The sequence below is a fragment of the Coregonus clupeaformis genome, chromosome 3, assembly GCF_020615455.1.
Source record: "Coregonus clupeaformis isolate EN_2021a chromosome 3, ASM2061545v1, whole genome shotgun sequence".
NCBI classification, from domain to species: domain Eukaryota; kingdom Metazoa; phylum Chordata; class Actinopteri; order Salmoniformes; family Salmonidae; genus Coregonus; species Coregonus clupeaformis.
The window spans coordinates 40,311,828-40,328,929 of NC_059194.1; the positions used below are offsets into that span (position 1 = coordinate 40,311,828).

Consider the following 17,102-nt stretch of genomic DNA (forward strand, 5'->3'; position numbering starts at 1 on the left):
CTCTCCTCAGGACCATACCCCTCCCAGTCCACGAGATACTGGAAACCCCGGCCCCGCCGTCGGGAATCCATGATGCGCCGCACCGTGTAGGCAGGACCACCTCCGATCATCCGAGGAGGAGGAGGAGGAGGCGGAGGAGGCAACAGAGGACTGAGGAGGACAGGCTTGAGGCAGGAGACATGAAAGGTGGGATGGACTCTGAGCGTCCTCGGTAGTTTGAGTCGAACTGCCACTGGATTGATCACCTTCTCCACCACAAACGGACCAATGAACTTCGGTAACAACTTCCTAGACTCAGTCCGTAACGGAAGATCCCGTGTGGCCAACCAAACCCTATCTCCGATGGTATAGGTGGGAGCGGGGATCCGGCGACGATTCGCCTGGAGCTGATACCGGTCCGAACCTCTAAGGAGTGCCTTTCTGGCCCGATGCCAGGTCCGGTGGCAACGACGAATGTGGGCCTGAACAGAAGGCACTGAGAGCTCCTTCTCCTGAGAAGGGAACAGGGGAGGTTGGTAGCCATACAGGCACTGGAAGGGAGACATCCCAGTGGCAGATGTAGGGAGAGTATTGTGGGCATACTCAACCCAAGGCAACTGAGAGGCCCAGGAGGTGGGGTTGGAAGAGACCAGACAGCGTAGCGTGGATTCCATCTTCTGGTTGGCTCTCTCCGCCTGACCATTGGATTGGGGGTGAAAACCAGATGTGAGACTGACTGTAGCTCCAATGGCCGAACAGAAGGACTTCCAGACAGCAGAGGTAAACTGAGGGCCACGGTCGGAAACGATATCACTGGGCAAACCGTGGACCCTGAAAACCTCCCTAACCAGGATCTCGGACGTCTCCGAGGCAGAGGGAAGCTTGGCAATCGGCACAAAGTGGGCGAACTTGCTGAATCTGTCCACGATAGTCAGAACGACCGTGTTCCCCTCAGAAGCGGGCAACCCCGTGACGAAGTCCAGGGCCAGATGCGACCATGGACGCCGGGGAATAGGAAGGGGGGTGAAGTAGTCCAGAGCTGGGCCGATTGGTACTCTTATTCTGCGCACACACTGGACAGGCAGCAACAAAACCCCGAGTATCCTCGGCCATGGCAGGCCACCAAAAACGTCTGCGAAGAAACGCCATAGTCCGAGCCACGCCAGGGTGACAAGCCATCTTACTGGCGTGGGACCACTTGAGAACAGCAGGACGAACCGACTCAGGCACAAACAACCGACCGGGTGGACCGTTACCGGGACCGGGCTGAGTCCGAAGGGCCGCCAGCACCTCCTCCTCAATCTTCCACATGACTGCTCCCACGACGCAGTTCCGGGGGAGAATAGTCTCGGTCTTGGACCCACTCTCCTCCGTCTTGGAGAACATCCGGGACAAGGCGTCCGCCTTGCCGTTCTTAGACCCAGGTCGGAACGTCAGGACAAACTTGAATCGTCCGAAAAACAACGCCCACCTGGCCTGACGGGAGTTGAGACGTTTCGCCGATTGCACGTAAGCAAGATTCTTGTGGTCAGTCCAGACAATAAACGGTTGCTCCGCCCCCTCCAACCAGTGGCGCCACTCCTCCAAGGCAAGTTTCACCGCGGAAGCTCCCGGTTACCCACATCGTAATTCCTCTCCGCAGGTGAAAGGCGACGAGAGTAGTAGGCGCAGGGATGGAGTTTACTGTCCGTGGAGCATCGCTGCGACAGGATGGCGCCAACTCCCACATCAGACGCGTCCACTTCAACAACGAACTGACGGGCCGTGTCCGGTTGAGAGAGAATCGGTGCGTTGGTGAATCGCCTCTTCAAATCCAGAAACGCTCGATCCGCCTCCGGATTCCACTTGAAGGTCCTGATGCTGGAAGTCAAGGCAGTTAATGGAGCGGCCACACGGCTGTAATCCCGGATGAATCTGCGGTAGAAATTCGCAAACCCCAAAAATCTCTGGAGCTGCAATCTCGTACCGGGCTGGGCCCATTCCAGAACCGCTCTAACCTTCTCCTGGTCCATCCTAATCTCTCCCCTGGAGATGATGTACCCGAGAAAGGATGTTGTGTGGGCGTGAAACTCGCACTTCTCGGCCTTCACGAACAGGCGATTCTCCAACAATCGCTGCAGAACCTGCCGGACATGCTGGACGTGGTCGGTAGGTTCCTTCGAGAAGATCAGAATGTCATCCAGGTAAACAAACACGAAGAGACCGATCATATCTCTCAGGACGTCGTTCACCATACTCTGGAATACCGCTGGAGCATTGGTCAGTCCAAACGGCATCACCTGATACTCGAAGTGCCCCATCGGTGTATTGAAACCCGTCAACCACTCGTCCCCCTCTCTGATCCGGACCAGGTGATACGCATTGCGTAGGTCTAACTTGGTGAACACCGTAGCACCCTGTAAGGAGTCGAAGGCAGAACTCATCAAGGGCAGGGGATACTTGTTCTTGACCGTGATGTCATTCAACCCCCGATAGTCAATACATGGTCGAAGAGAGCCATCCTTCTTACCCACAAAGAAGAATCCTGCCCCCAGGGGTGATGACGAGGGACGAACGAGACCAGCAGCTAGGGACTCCTTGATGTAGGTCTCCAACGCCTCACGTTCAGGTCGGGAGATACTGTATAACCTTCCCTTGGGGTAGACAGCTCCAGGGACCAGGTTGATGGCACAATCATATGGTCGGGTGGGGAGGGAGTGACAGAGCCTTCTGCTTACTGAAAACCTCCCCCAAATCGTGATATGTCTCGGGAACCAGGGACAAATCTGGAGGTTTAGCCTCAATCACCTGACTGGGAACCGAATGGGGGCAGGCAGTCTTGAGACAGTTAGCATGACAATCCAGGCTCCAACTCGTTACCTTGCCCGTCACCCAATCGAACGTGGGATTGTGTTCCTTCAGCCAGGGGTATCCAAGGACCAGAGGAACATGGGAAGACGGCAGAATGAAAAATGAAATCATCTCAGAATGATTCCCTGACAACCGCATCTTAACCGGGTTCAGTCCTCATCGTGATACGTGCCAGACTACTGCCGTTCAGAGTGGTCGCCTCAATGGCTTCCGGCAATTGCTCCTTGGAAAGCCCCAGCTGTTCCACCAACTCGGCATCAAGAAAGCTTCCATCGGCACCTGAATCGATAAAAGCGTTAAGCGCTAAGCTCTGATTCCTGTTCACAAGGGTAGCCGGGAAGCGGGGTCTGACAGAGGTACTGAGAGGTTGAAACTGGCTCGCTAAAAGTCCTCCCAACTTTAGCGAGCCGGGCAGTTTGACGACCGCCGGGAACAAGTGGAGATGTAATGTCCCGAGCTACCACAGTAGAGGCAGCAGTTGGTCTTACGTCTATGTTGACGCTCCTCCTTGGTTAACCCGTGCCGCCCCACTTGCATGGGTTCCGAATCGGGAGAGAGGACCTCTCCACTAATCCACTGTGGTGGAGAATGATCGATGTGTTCTGGTCCACCACCCGACCCGACTGGGAACTGAGAAACTGATCGATTGGACGGACCCCATTGCTTCTCCCTCCTTCGCTCTCGGACTCGATTATCCACCCGAATGGACAAGGCTACCAAGCTGTCCAGGTCACTAGGCTCCGGATAGGAGATCAACTCATCCTTGAGCTGCTCCGACAGACCCTGGTAAAAGGCCGCTTGCAGAGACTCCTCGTTCCACCCACTCTCCACAGCCAACGTCTTGAACTCAATCACGAAGTCGGCCACGCTGCGAGTTCCTTGGCGAAGCGAAAACAGGCGCCTAGCTGCGTCCCTCCCTCGGACGGAATGGTCGAAGAGCTTCCTCATCTCGGTCGTGAACCCCTGGTATGAAGCCATGCAGGGATCCTGTCGTTCCCAAACGGCTGAAGCCCACTCCAGCGCACGACCACGCAGCAACTCAATCACAAAGGCTATCCTAGCCTTGTCTGTGGCATAAGAGTAGGGCTGTAGATCGAACACTAGTCCACACTGCATAAGGAAGGAACGGCATCTTCCCAGCTCCCCCTCATATTTATCCGGCGTCGGAACCTTGGGCTCACGGATGGCCACAGCTTCAGAAGCGGCAGGCGAGATGGATGAAACCGGTAGTGGATCCTCCACCGGCCACTTGCGTTGGTTCTGGACCTCCGTCAGACCGGTAGAAAGGTTCCGAACTGACAACGCGATCTCCTGTAGTACCGTGCTATGATGACCCAACATCTTCTCCTGCTGGGTAATAGCATGGCGAACAGAGTCCAGGTCCGCTGGGTTCATTACTGGCCGGATCGTTCTGTCACGGTTTACTAAGCCAGAACCCAGAAGCAGACCAGGACAAGGTAAGTGGTGTCAAAAGGTGAGTGTTTATTTACTGAACCAAGGGTGAAGGGAAATAATCCAGGGAACAGAGCGGCGGCGTGGAGGAGTTGTAGAGGGTCCAGTGGTTGATCCGATGATGGCTCGGCAGCCGCCGACCATCAGGCAGAGGTTGGGTAGAGGTTCCGGACGAGTGACTGTGGGGAGAACAAAAACGGAGGTAAGTACCAGGCAGGTCAACAGGGTGCAACAAAACAACAAAAACTAACTCTAGTACTGAGGCTGATACGCCGGCAAAACATACTGTTCATGGCTAACGATCCGGCAGGAACTGGATGTTGGGCCAGACCCTAAGAAGGGTGATGATTAGGCCCAGGTGTGCCGATTGCTGATGGGAAGCAGGTGCGGAAACAAGCGCGCTCCCCGGGGCGTTCCCGAACCCTCGGGAAACAGGAGCTACGACCAGAAACACTCGTCACCAGACAGGACCCGACTCAGACCGCCGGGATCGTTACACTTTCTGAGATAGGAGTTTGTTTAGTGTGGGCACATCCATCTATATCTCTGCTGCTGCTTCCTCTGTAACTTGTTTGCATGCTGCCTCGCCAAAAGGAGATGAAAGGGTTGAGTGTTTGCATGAATGAGAGACAGCGGGGGGATAGAGGGATGACGAGGTGGAGGGATGGAGGGAGAAATTAATGGAGAAATGGAGGAAGAAGTTTCAAGTTTTATTAGTCTTATGTAAAGGATACACATTGTTTACACTACACTGTCCAATCAAATGCTTACTTGCAGGTTCCTTCTCAACAATGCAACAACAATAAGAAATAATAAAAGATAAGAATACGAAAATAAAGTAAATGGCTCAGTAGAATAGAATAAACATTTTAGCATAAGTATAATACAGGAAGGTACAATCTATATAACAATATTTACATGTGTTATGGGGGAAGGGGGGATTGGGGGGCATGTGTTTAAATTGTGCAGTATTAGCAATAGTAAATAAGAGTCTGGTAGCAGCAGAGATGCAGGGATGACTAGCATAGCATGGCTGTGATGTTGGTAGAGCCGTTATCAGAAGGGATGGATAGTGCTAGGCCTCGCCACGCTCTCATCATGTCATTAACCAGATCAGATCAGAGAAGGAGTTAAGAGGTTTGGACTCAACAAGGCACATTACTGCTGTTGCGCCTGTTTTTGAACTGCCGTAGTGTTATGATATGAATCTTCCCTATCCAGTCAGTCTCCCCATTAGACACCATGCTGTTCTATAGATGGAGAGTATGCTTTAGGTCGTTGGAGGTCATTTTAGGTCGTTGGACCTGCAATTTGTGATGTATCCTGAGACAAAAACAAGCTATGGTGTCTGTAACTTAGCTTAGTCAAAAGAGAAGCAAATTCAAGAAAAAAGTAAACACAGGTACAAGTAAACGTGACTGTAGTTTCCTGAGAGAAGGAAAAATCTACCTTTTAGGAATACGCCATGTCAAATAGGAGACAAACACACTAAAAAGCTTGACAGCTTCTTAATTATTCTCAATAAGTGGTAATCAACAGTAGACAATAAGAGGTACTTAACCGAAAGATCGCTGGTTCGAATCCCTGAGCCGTTAAGGTGGAAAAATCTGGCGTTCTGCCCTTGAGCAAAGCAGTTAACCCCCAACAACTGCTCCCCGGGTGCCGATGACATGGATGTCGATCAAGGCAGCCCCCCGCACCTCTCTGATTCAGAGGGGTTGGGTTAAATGCGGAAGACATATTTTGGTTGAATGCATTCAGTTGTGAAACTTACGAGGTATCCCCCTTTCCCTTTACTTAGTGGAGACTTTCAGTTCAATCAACAGTAGATAATAGAGTTACTTAGAGGAGACTTTCAGTTCAATCAACAGTAGATAATACAGGTACTTAGTGGAGAATTTCAGTTCAAAAGTTGCATAACAGTTGTATTAAGGTTCAGAGATATAGGCGACAGTCAGTCATCCCCAGCGGATTAGGTTAAGACTATGTTAACAACATGTTAATAACTCCAGCAAGTGGCCCTCTCTACACGGCTCCCTTGTTCTCACTGACCCCTCACTGGGGTCGCTAGACGGGGCTGGGAGGGTGGTAAGGGGGGTGTAATCCCAAACATGGGACAGTGCTAAGCCTGAGCCGGGCTGAGTCCATGGCCAGGGTGAGAAACTGGGAGAAAGGGAGACAGGTCGGTCAGTGGGCCAGTGAGTTGTCACAGCCACAGCTGTTGGCATGGTGACTGTCCCAGACACCTGTTCCTTCCCTGTTCCAGTCACATGGTGGCCTAGTTTTATGCTACCTCATGCTGCCCTGCATGGCTGGTCAGTTTGTTCCCTGGCCTAGTCAGAGAGATGTTTTTCAAAACAAACGTAACTGAGTATGCCCTCTGTGCGTGTTGAAAAAGCAGCATATTCTGCAACGTTAACAACAGCCTGTCAGGTTAATCGGAATGACCTCTAACTCAAGGATCACTAGTTAGAAGCACTCTCAGCTGCTTGTGCCTTCTGATTGACAACCACTCATGACGTAGAGAGAACACCAACTGTTCACTGACACACACATATCTTATGAAGTGTCGTACCATATGTTATAAATAGTCAATTGGAGTTGATGAGTACACGATTATATTTGTACCTCAGTGCCCTGGGTAAACAGTGTTACATGATACTCCGTCCTATCCTGTATGGAGTTATGTCTCCTATCTTCAACCGTATAATCCATAGGGTATAACTTTGTTCTGTACGTGTGTATGTGTATGTGTGTGTACTGTGATCTCATGTCATTCCCAGATGAACTAACCTGCGATGATAATTCACTAGTCTCACCATTACCAGGGCTCTACAGTGCGACCATTTTACTCGCATATGCGTCTAAATATTTTGCTGTGCGACCTGGAATTTTTATTTAGGAGCACCAGTGAGCCTAGAAAAATTAAGGATTCTAGCAAATAACTGTCATTGTGCTCCTAAATGTCTTTGTGTGCGCCTATATTTTTCAATTTAGGCACACGCGTGCACCTTGTAATACAAGTTCAGCATAGATCCCTGACTACACTCTGATCTTACATGACCGTCTGAGAATAGCTTGGGTTAGCCCTACAGGTCTCACTGTAGACCGAAGTGGTCGAACCAGACATTCCACTATGTGAAATTAAACCAGCTGGCCCTGTGTAATGCTCCATTGACATGCATGTCAGAGATTTAAAGGGACAACCCTCCACATTGCCTCCTCACCTGACCTGATCATACACATGTGGTAACTTAGCAGAAAAACTCCTTACTTTTCCAGTGCATTCATGTGTTACAAAGCCAATTTCTTGCTATATAAAGTCTCAGTCCCCTGCTATGTTGACATGGTGCTATGAATTATTTGTTTACGTAGGGTATAGGCCCTATATCATAGCCCTCTCTCAATGCAAGGTGCCTCAGTTGGAGCGATGAGGCTTGTGGGATATGACCTCACTAGTCTGTGTGGTTAAAGATCACGAGGCAGAACATCTTAAAGCTGTGCCATATGAAGGTGAGGTGTGTGTCAAGTGCAGTGGAGGCTGGTGGGAGGAGCTATAGGAGGACGGGCTCATTGGAATGGCTGGAATGGAATCAATGGAACAAAGTCAAACATGTGGTTTACATGTGTTTGATGTGTTCCATTTATTCCATTCCAGTCATTATAATGAGCCCGCCCTCCTATAGCTCCTCCTACCAGCCTCCACTGGTCAAGAAGACCTCACTACCTTCTCTCTTTAGGTTGTGTGTGTGTGTAGGAACAGAGTGCCATTCTCATTGGGCTGGAAATCCACATGGAAAATGCATGCAGATGTAAACACAAGTACACAAACAGATGCTACATACTGTAAAATCCTAATTACAAGTTCACAATTCAGATTAGCCTAGTTATTCAGCACATACTGTACTTTTCATGACATCAACCCTCATATTTACAGTAATCAGGACAACTGAGCCTGGTATCAACTCTTCCTACTATTATACAGAAACAACACTTGAGCGGGAAATCAGGTCAATTTAGTCAGTGTGCTGGAATTAAACACTGTCTGTAACATCCACTGAGAGTTCCCAGGAGTAAATGAAATGAAAGGACTTCGAAAAGCTTTGCCCTCTGTGTGTATTTTCTAGAGCCAATGCCAACCCAACTTCCACAGTGAGTGTGCTGACAGTTTGAAATCACCAAAGCATCATAAAAAAAATCCTGAAACTGTTCACTTCAAATACACTGCATATAGCAAACAGTTTTGACTTGTGTTCAAATCAATTTGCATCAACACTGATTTTCCTATAACAACTTTGATGTAAAACAATCCCTGTATAGGAATGGTCCACACCATTGAGGTATAAAGGATGGTCCACACCCAACCAGACTGTAAATAAAATATGGCCAACCATGAAACATTGATGGTGTCTGTTTGAATGTGATCCCATGAGGTAGTAACCCAATACCCTGACCTCTTATAATATAATAATAATATAATAATAATAATAATAATAATAATAACCTCTTCATCATGGAAAGATGATAAGAGTACCAGTCCTGTCCAAAAATATTTTTAAAATATATTTTAAAAAATACCCTCTTCATTGTACCATGTTTTGTTTTCCAAGTATGCTGAAGTTGGAAGAGGTGTGTGTGTGTCACTTATCTGTTAACCTCTGCAGAATGAATAGCATATTGTAGGCTACAAATAATTATGTATACAGTTACAGTAGATGCCAAATGTACTTTGTGTTCTTGGCTCTGACTAAACACATTAGCCTGGGCCCCACAGCATTAACATGTGGATAACTTCAGCAATAAAGGTTTGCAAAATGTCACGTGAGGCACAATAAAGGTGAATGAAAAGTGAAAGATTGTGTCCAGGCATTTGCAAGAATCAAGCCGTATAGACAGATACTTTTAAACTTATTTTGAGAAATGGCAAGTCCCCAAAATGTGTCCAGGACTCAGTTGACAAGTCACTCTGACATAAATGTTTAAAAAAAAGACAACCCCATGATAACAACCGAAATGTAAACGTGTCACATTATGCCTTGACTGTGTCAGAGTCCCTGTCACTTGACATGTCAAGCAGCAAAATACATGAACAATGTCTTGTCAAGTTATTTACTTTTCTAAAATCCGTAATTTACAAACAATACATTAGCTGTAGTCCATTTATGTGTAAGAAGACCAACTGAAATATCGTACCGTAGCTGAGTCTCAGAAGTGCAAATAGCCGACTTCGTGTAACAACACCGCACAGCTTCAAGATGCGGAGCGAAAGCAACCTTTTACCCTACTTTCCGATGAGCGTCTTTCCAACACCAAAGTACATAACCCTCTTGAAAAGCACTAATTCTCCAGCAGAACGTTGTTCAATTTCCTTGGTTTAATGTCGCTTTCTATTAGAAAAGTAAAGGTATAAGCTGCTTAGCTAACAAGGTCACCAACCAGTCAGTTCGAGACTGCTTACTGTACGTACTGTATACCTAGGTGAGCGTCGCGAGCGCGTTAAGCTTAGGCTCCTCCCTCTTTGTGTCCACCGCACAGTTTGTGAACGTGAGAGCAGTGAGAGAAGTCAATGCACTGTGAATGATCGCCCTTCACACAATTGTTTTCTATACAAAACAAGGATTTTAGCCCTGTATTTCAACACCTCTTTTTATCCTACCTAGCCCATATTGTCAAAGGACTAGGCTATTCCATCCTAAACAATAATAATTGAATGGCAATGTAAAACCATATAAACAGAGACAACTATGTTCACCCAAGTCCTGTTAGGAGATCAACAACCATGACTGAACAGGCCTGTTAACAGTGTCACCTGTTTTAAGGAGCTCTATGCCAGCTGCCATTCTAGTCACAGGGGCCGAGTTGGAGCAGCACTGTGTATGTATGGCTATTTGCCATGTTATTAGTCTCTGGTGTAAACACGATGTCAACCTGTGTTCTTGGTCGATGGCAGCCTAAGTAGCCTTCTCACAGCGGGTGAGGAATTGGCATTTTAGAATACGTTTATTTGCACATTGTGTATTGTGAAAAGTATATACACACATGTATAATTGCATTTTTTTTTCTATACATAAAAATACTGTCTATTCTAAACTTTATGGTTACCTGATACATTTGTAAACAACCAAACTCATTGTGTATTTATTATTACTTTTATTATGACGTGTTTTTTTCATTTATATTATTTCTCTATTTTTTCTCTCTCTGCGTTGTTGGGAAGGGCCCGTAAATAAGCATTTCACTATTAGTCTACACCAGTTGTTTACGAAGCACGTGACAAATACAATTTGATTTGAACTGTGGCAGGTGGTGGCCAGTAGAAATAAACAAGGTAGATGGGGACATCTAGTGCTTATCATTTGAATTGCATCTCCTGAGAAATTGCTTAGTTTCCTATAAATCTTTCAAACAGTCTCAGTGGTATTTCTCTGTCTCTATGCTGTATAGAACATGTAACTGTGTGCCAATATTCAAATATCTGATGCAAAATACTAGCTCAGCCATTTGATACAGAGACAGTTTCCTAGATGCAATGGTAGGCTATACCGTAATAAAGACATTATTAAATGTATGTGCTTTTTTGTCTACGCTTCACAATAGATATAAAAGTCAGTCTTTATGTTTTTACTCATGATCAAAGGTGTGATGAAGGCTGGTCCACTGGAGGTCGACTCTAGGCAGCCATGTCAGAACCAAACTATCATCGTCTAACAGTCACAGAGGCTGGTTGTGGTGAGTCATTCTTCTGTAAAGGAGTGGTCTTTACTGGCTAACTGTTCTTTGTTTAACAAGATGATATCGGTGGAACTACTATGCCCCAAGGAGACCAGGTGGGAGACTGTCTTGTCTTCACCTGAGTTAGGTGCGACTGTGCGAGTCACACGGGAGTGGTGCAACAGGGTGGGAGGAGGGGAGAGTTCATACAGTATGGACATCAGATTACCTTGAAGAGAAAAATAGACATTTGTATATCTAATAATTACTTCTAGCTTGAATAACTACAACATTTGTTTTTACACAACTCAACCCAGTTAGTAGTAGTTAGTAAATGAAAAGGAAGCCTACTACTTTACATATGCTAGCATATGTAAAGTAGTAGGCTGCCTTTTCATTTGTATGTGCTTCAACCGAAAAAACTGCTTCTGCCTCTCTGCAAGCAGTAACATGTATTGAATGACATAGGTGAACTATCATCATCACTATGGGCGGTGGTCTGGGTATCTATGCGCAAATAGCGGTACTTTGGATGTTTAAAAAAAAATGTTTTATGGATAACAACTTCCCCAATACGCACAAGAGAACACTGTGACGGCTCTCTCCGTTAGGCTACAATTATTTGTTCGGGTCGCAGTGGTTTTACACAGACATTGTGGTGAGGAGAGAAACTTTTGTTGCGGTCTGTCAACTCCACTCAGTTGTTCTCATTTCCGGGGCACCATCTCCATTTGTGATACTGCTTTTCCCGGACAGTTCAGCTCCTGTTGTTGACATTCGGGTCGTGCTGTCGTCGGTGCGGACAAGGTAGGGAGCTATAGCCTAACTATCCCTCATATTCTACAAAATGACATAACCACAGTTCTAGAAAGTTATGCTCTGTGGACAGAGTAGGCCTACTTCGGGTTTTCTCAACTCGGAAAGACACAACTTTACTCACCAGCCGAGACTGTTTACAAGGCAATTTAATTTCCAGCCTCAGTCTGTCAGCAAATAAATAAAATACTTTTTTAATGATACGGTTATAATTTGCCGGAAATTACCAGGCGCCGCAGTGTTCTCATCTCCGATGGCTGAAGCCAGAAGAGAAGAAGAGGAGGAGTTGAGGGATATACGGAACCAAAATCAAGCAACAGGTATGTCAACATTCTATTGTCAAGGTAGGCTACATGTGTTTGACACAATATAATTTCAAAACGTGGACTTTTACCTTTTAACCCATGAACATGACAACTTGGAACAGTGTTCCATCATGAAGCACATGGTTACGTGTGTAGGAAATGATACAATTTAGCTGAACATTGAATTCATATAACTTAGTGTTGTTGTTGTTGTGAAACAAATTTTATGCAATTCTACAAATTGTTTCATTGAGCTGAGATCTTTTTTGTTGCTATTTTGAAGCAAATTTCCAGCAATTCTATGGATTTTGCCATGGCTAATGACGTGTTCCTCTGCTCAAACATTATAACAAAATCAATGGGCATGTGCCCTGAATGCCCAGTTTTTAAAATATTATTTTCTCCTTGACTGTCTAGCTTTTATTTGATTGTTAGTTCTCAAATATGATATTATTGAAAAAATCAAATAGTAAAATATTTTCTGCATGATTTCTATCTGGGTTTGATGGTTTAAGTTGACACAAACTGTTTTTCCATCTGAAAATGACCACTTCAGATGGTAGAGTCCAATCGACAAGAACAGCTAGCATGCTAACTGTTCTTGTAGACTTCCAGTCATTGCGCTAACACTAGTTAGCATTGGCTCGTAAAACTACCCTTAACTTGATGCAGAGACATACAAATGGTATGTATCCACGATTGTATTCTGTTGCAGCTAGCGATTTTCCTAAATCCGCAGTACGCAGACACGAGTTTGAAAACCCCTGCTCTATGACTATCTCACGTCTCTCATGCCTTCTGGCAACTCCAACTCCGTTTCTAGGGCTATATAGAAATAAACCATAGTTCTGTTCTGGCCCATTATAGTATCCAGCTGCTATGGTTGACACAATGCTCTCACTGCATCATTCAGTTGAAAGTGTATTTTATACAGCAGCTGGTACAGCAGTCGGTAAAGAGTGCGACAATCAAATGGGCTGGAAAACCCTGAAACCCTGTCAGCCAGACAGGAAGGATGACACAACAAATTGTACATGTCACGACACTTCAAATATTCGTCCTCTCATGCCAGCCAAGCTGTGTCATTTGGTGCTAACTGCGTTGCTGGAAATGCATCTGGGAAACCACTTTGGCACTTGGCAGACAGGTTGATCCTGTTCATTTTGGCTCTGTATATATTTGCTTTTGTCGTTTCATTTCCTGTTGAAATCACTTCTAAAATGTGTTCATAATCATATCTCTTATGCCACACAATCTTTATGTAGATCTAGAGAAAGGTCTGTAAATTAATACATGTATGTAGGCCTTAGTCATTGTGTTTGGTTTACTCCTTCACATTTCAATGGCTGTTGGTTTATTGAACTTTCCCTCGCCTCTGAATTCTGGTTCTAAACATGGTTCTATGCCGAACAATTACCAATCTAACAATGTGTTTGGACCCATAGAATGGTTAGACATTCTTATTGTAGTTAGGGGAGAATTTAAGCAGCAACACCTGTTGCGCAAACACCCGACTTCCCAGTAAAGACATACCCCACCCCAACCCAACCCTACCCTCCATGCCCAGTGTTAGTTCAGGCCTGGTTGAACTACAGCTGTCTGTATGGGGAGATCAGGCTGATCCTATGGGCAGGTGGGTTGACTGTGTAGAGAGTGATGGAACAGGCGAACAGGAACTGTTGTCATGTAATTTGATAATGGTGCCAACTGCCAACTCTACTGCACGTGAATAGGCTAGCTAGGCTATATCATATGAAGGTATTTCTGTCACAAGCTGAGATGAGCCTATTAAGGCTTCAGTATACAGTATGTGCTTGTCACTTTTTAAGAGCAATATACATTAGACTCATATTACATGCAGCCGTATGATGGCATATGTTATCATTGATGATTACTTTGTGCATACTGTTCTTCATCTTTATTTTCAATTGGCCAAAGTGTAATCTCCTTGCATTGAGCAAGATCTCCCTTAGACTGTCATTTCCCCCAAACATCCATGGATGACTGCTCTTTGACATCACCTAATCATGTATTGACATGAGTCATGTTAAGCATCAGCTCCTGACTCCATGTTATTCATAGGTGACATGATCATGTCTGTCTCCTCTTGTCTGTTTTTCATGCAAGTATAGAGCGCTCCACAGTCACAGTGTTATGTTTTGATAGTCGTAGACATAATATCTGTTCCACTTTGACCGTTTATTATCCCAAGCAGAATATAACCATTGAGATTCAATACATGAATAGGGCGGCAGGTAGCGTAGTGGGTAAGAGCGTTGTGCCAGTAACCGAAAGGTCGCTGGTTCTAATCCCCGAGCCTCCTAGGTGAAAAATCTGTCGATTTGCCCTTAAGCAAGGCACTTAACCCTAATTGCTCCTGTAAGTCGCTCTGGATAAGAGCGTCTGCTAAATGACTAAAATGTAAATGTAAACATGGACACAGCACAACCCACCCATGTAACGAAGACCCCCGCATCTCTCTCTTGCTCTCTGTCTCTCTCTCAACCTCGGGTGGCTGTAGGACTATGGAGGAGGAGGAATTCATATTTTGTCTTCCTTTGAAGAATCCTGTCTCCCTTAGCTGAGGCTTATCACTTAATACAAATCCAACCATCATTAGTATGTGGCAATTAAACTGCCTATTTCCAAAAAGGCATATTAGATTTTAATTGACTCGTCCCATTTTTGTCCCGTTGTAAAATATTAGCTTCCCCACTCGACGTCGACAAATCCATTACTTATCAATTTGACTCCACATGGAGGCAGCGTAATGACAGTTGTGAAATAACTATTTTCTTTTGTGTGATGGAAAGGCTCTCAAATATTAATGTGGACCCTGTTTCCCTTGTAGCAAATGAGATGTACATATTAATGTACTGTAGAACCGCAACAGAGAAAATAGATGTGCAGTGTACAAAAGCTGGTATTTCAATATCACCCAGAATGCTTCACTATTTCTGCCAGATAGTTTATCATTGATTAATGATAATAATTATGAAATGATGTTCAATAATTGACTTAATATTGACTTGGTTCCTTATTTCTACTGGCTAGTCCAACTGACCTATCTTCATAGTGCTTCACGTGTGTGTGTGGGGGGGTACAACAAAGAAAGTATGAATGTATGCACTCACTACTGTACGTCGCTCTGCATGAGAGCGTCTGCAAAATTAATACCATTAAAAAAATTATTATTACAATTATTTCTGCCAGATAATTGTATCATGTTAATTCATGATAAACAATGTTCAATAATTGACACACAATATTGACTTGGTTCCTTATTTCTATTGCCTAGTCCTACTGACCTGTCTGGTCCGTGGATTTGACTTCCTACAGAACATCTCTCAAAACTGACCCACAATGCCTCTGGATTGGACACAGTTAATGTTCAGCTGTTGCTTTCACCCATTAACCCACTTACCCAGCCATTAACCCCCAGTTCACCCTAAATCATATGAAACACTCCCTTTTAGAAAGTATAGGGAAGACTTTGATTCTACCGTATGAGGATATCAGTGCGTGTTCTGCCTGTGTGGGATACAAGGAGCAGAGATTCCTGCGCTGTATAAATAAACCCAGAATATGAGAGATCACGTTCCTGAACACACCATGTTACCGGGATCGGGATATAGAGGAAGAGGCTTCTTTATGGACTGACTAGGGATGGGAACTAGCCACTTGTCTCCACACATCTGTGCCTTTATAGCCTAGCCTCACCCCTACATGGGATGTAGCCTTACTTCTGACTTCTCTGTGGTTTGGTTTGAAGTCCTGGGCCTGGCTTGCACATTATGCAAGCCCATCTTACCACTTGTTCTTTACAGTGATGTTAAAATGTGACATAGTGAGTGGAGGCTGTTGAGGGGAGAACGGCTCATAATAATGGCCGGAATGGCGCAAATGGAATGGCATCAAACATATATCAGAGGAGGTTGGTGGCACCTTAATTGGGGAGAACGGGCTCATGTTAATGACTGGAGCGGAATAGGTGGAATGGTATTCCATGTGTTTGATGCTATTCCATTTGCGCCGTTCCGGCCCTTATTATATTTATTTATTTATTTATTGTGTCTTTGTCCATAACCTGTCATGGGATATTTACTATTGTAAGTCCTCCATAAAAGCCCTCATAGGGAGGAGTCCAAGACCTGGCAAATGTCTCTCTCCCACCACTCAGAGAGAGAGGGTTGAGCCCCCTTCACTAAGCCAACAATAATAAACTTCCCAAAGTATCTAATGAAAGTACTTCTATGGATGGAGTGCTTTTTGCCTTGTTTCTACAGCTATATCTTATCTCAAATCAAAAGTGAAAGTGTATTTCATAATGGTTTCACTACCTGCTGAGTGACTTCTAGAATAGAGGATAGGTTATGGCTCCTGCGTGGCTCAGTTGGTAGAGAATGGCATTTGCAACACCTGGGTTGTGGGTTCGACTCCCACAGGGGACCAGTACGAAAAAGTATGTACTCACTATCGTAAGTCGCTCTGGATAAGAGCGTCTGCTAAATTACTAAAATGTAAAATGATGTGGCGCTATGTCCGGATGTACTATCCATGATGGATTGGAATAGATTAACAGTTAACCACCTTCTAATCAAGCAAAACATAGTCCCACAGTATGCAAAGGATTTTAATCTGTAGCCTACTTCCAAACACTGAAGTAGACTGGTGACCAAATAATAGAGCTATGCATGTTTCCAGAGCAGGGAGTGGTGCTACAATAGGAAAATACAAGGATCTGGCCAACAGAGATGTTGTGTCAGAATGGGTGTGCCCACCATTAACACCCTGCCAATAGGGAAGACGGACAGAAAGACAGACAGACAGACAGTATTGTGCTCTCTCTGACACAGGAAGAAAACATGTTGATTTGATTCTGTTAGATTAACACAGGTGTTGGGCTAGAACAACCCCTATAATAACATAAATATGCACTCAATGACCTGGTTCAGTTGATAACAAGCAAGGCCAGAAGAAAGCCTGGCA

At 45.2% G+C, this 17,102-nt stretch overlaps 1 protein-coding gene across 1 annotated transcript in view; it reads right to left on the reverse strand.

The window, feature by feature from the left end:
- fhip1aa (FHF complex subunit HOOK interacting protein 1Aa) overlaps positions 1-9,735 on the reverse strand; it is a 48,022-nt gene extending 38,287 nt beyond the window's left edge. Inside the window, exon 1 of the mRNA XM_045208516.1 lies at positions 9,475-9,735. The gene's annotated coding sequence lies outside the window, so the exon portion shown is untranslated. The remainder of the gene's footprint in view (positions 1-9,474) is intronic.
- Positions 9,736-17,102: the final 7,367 nt, after the last annotated feature.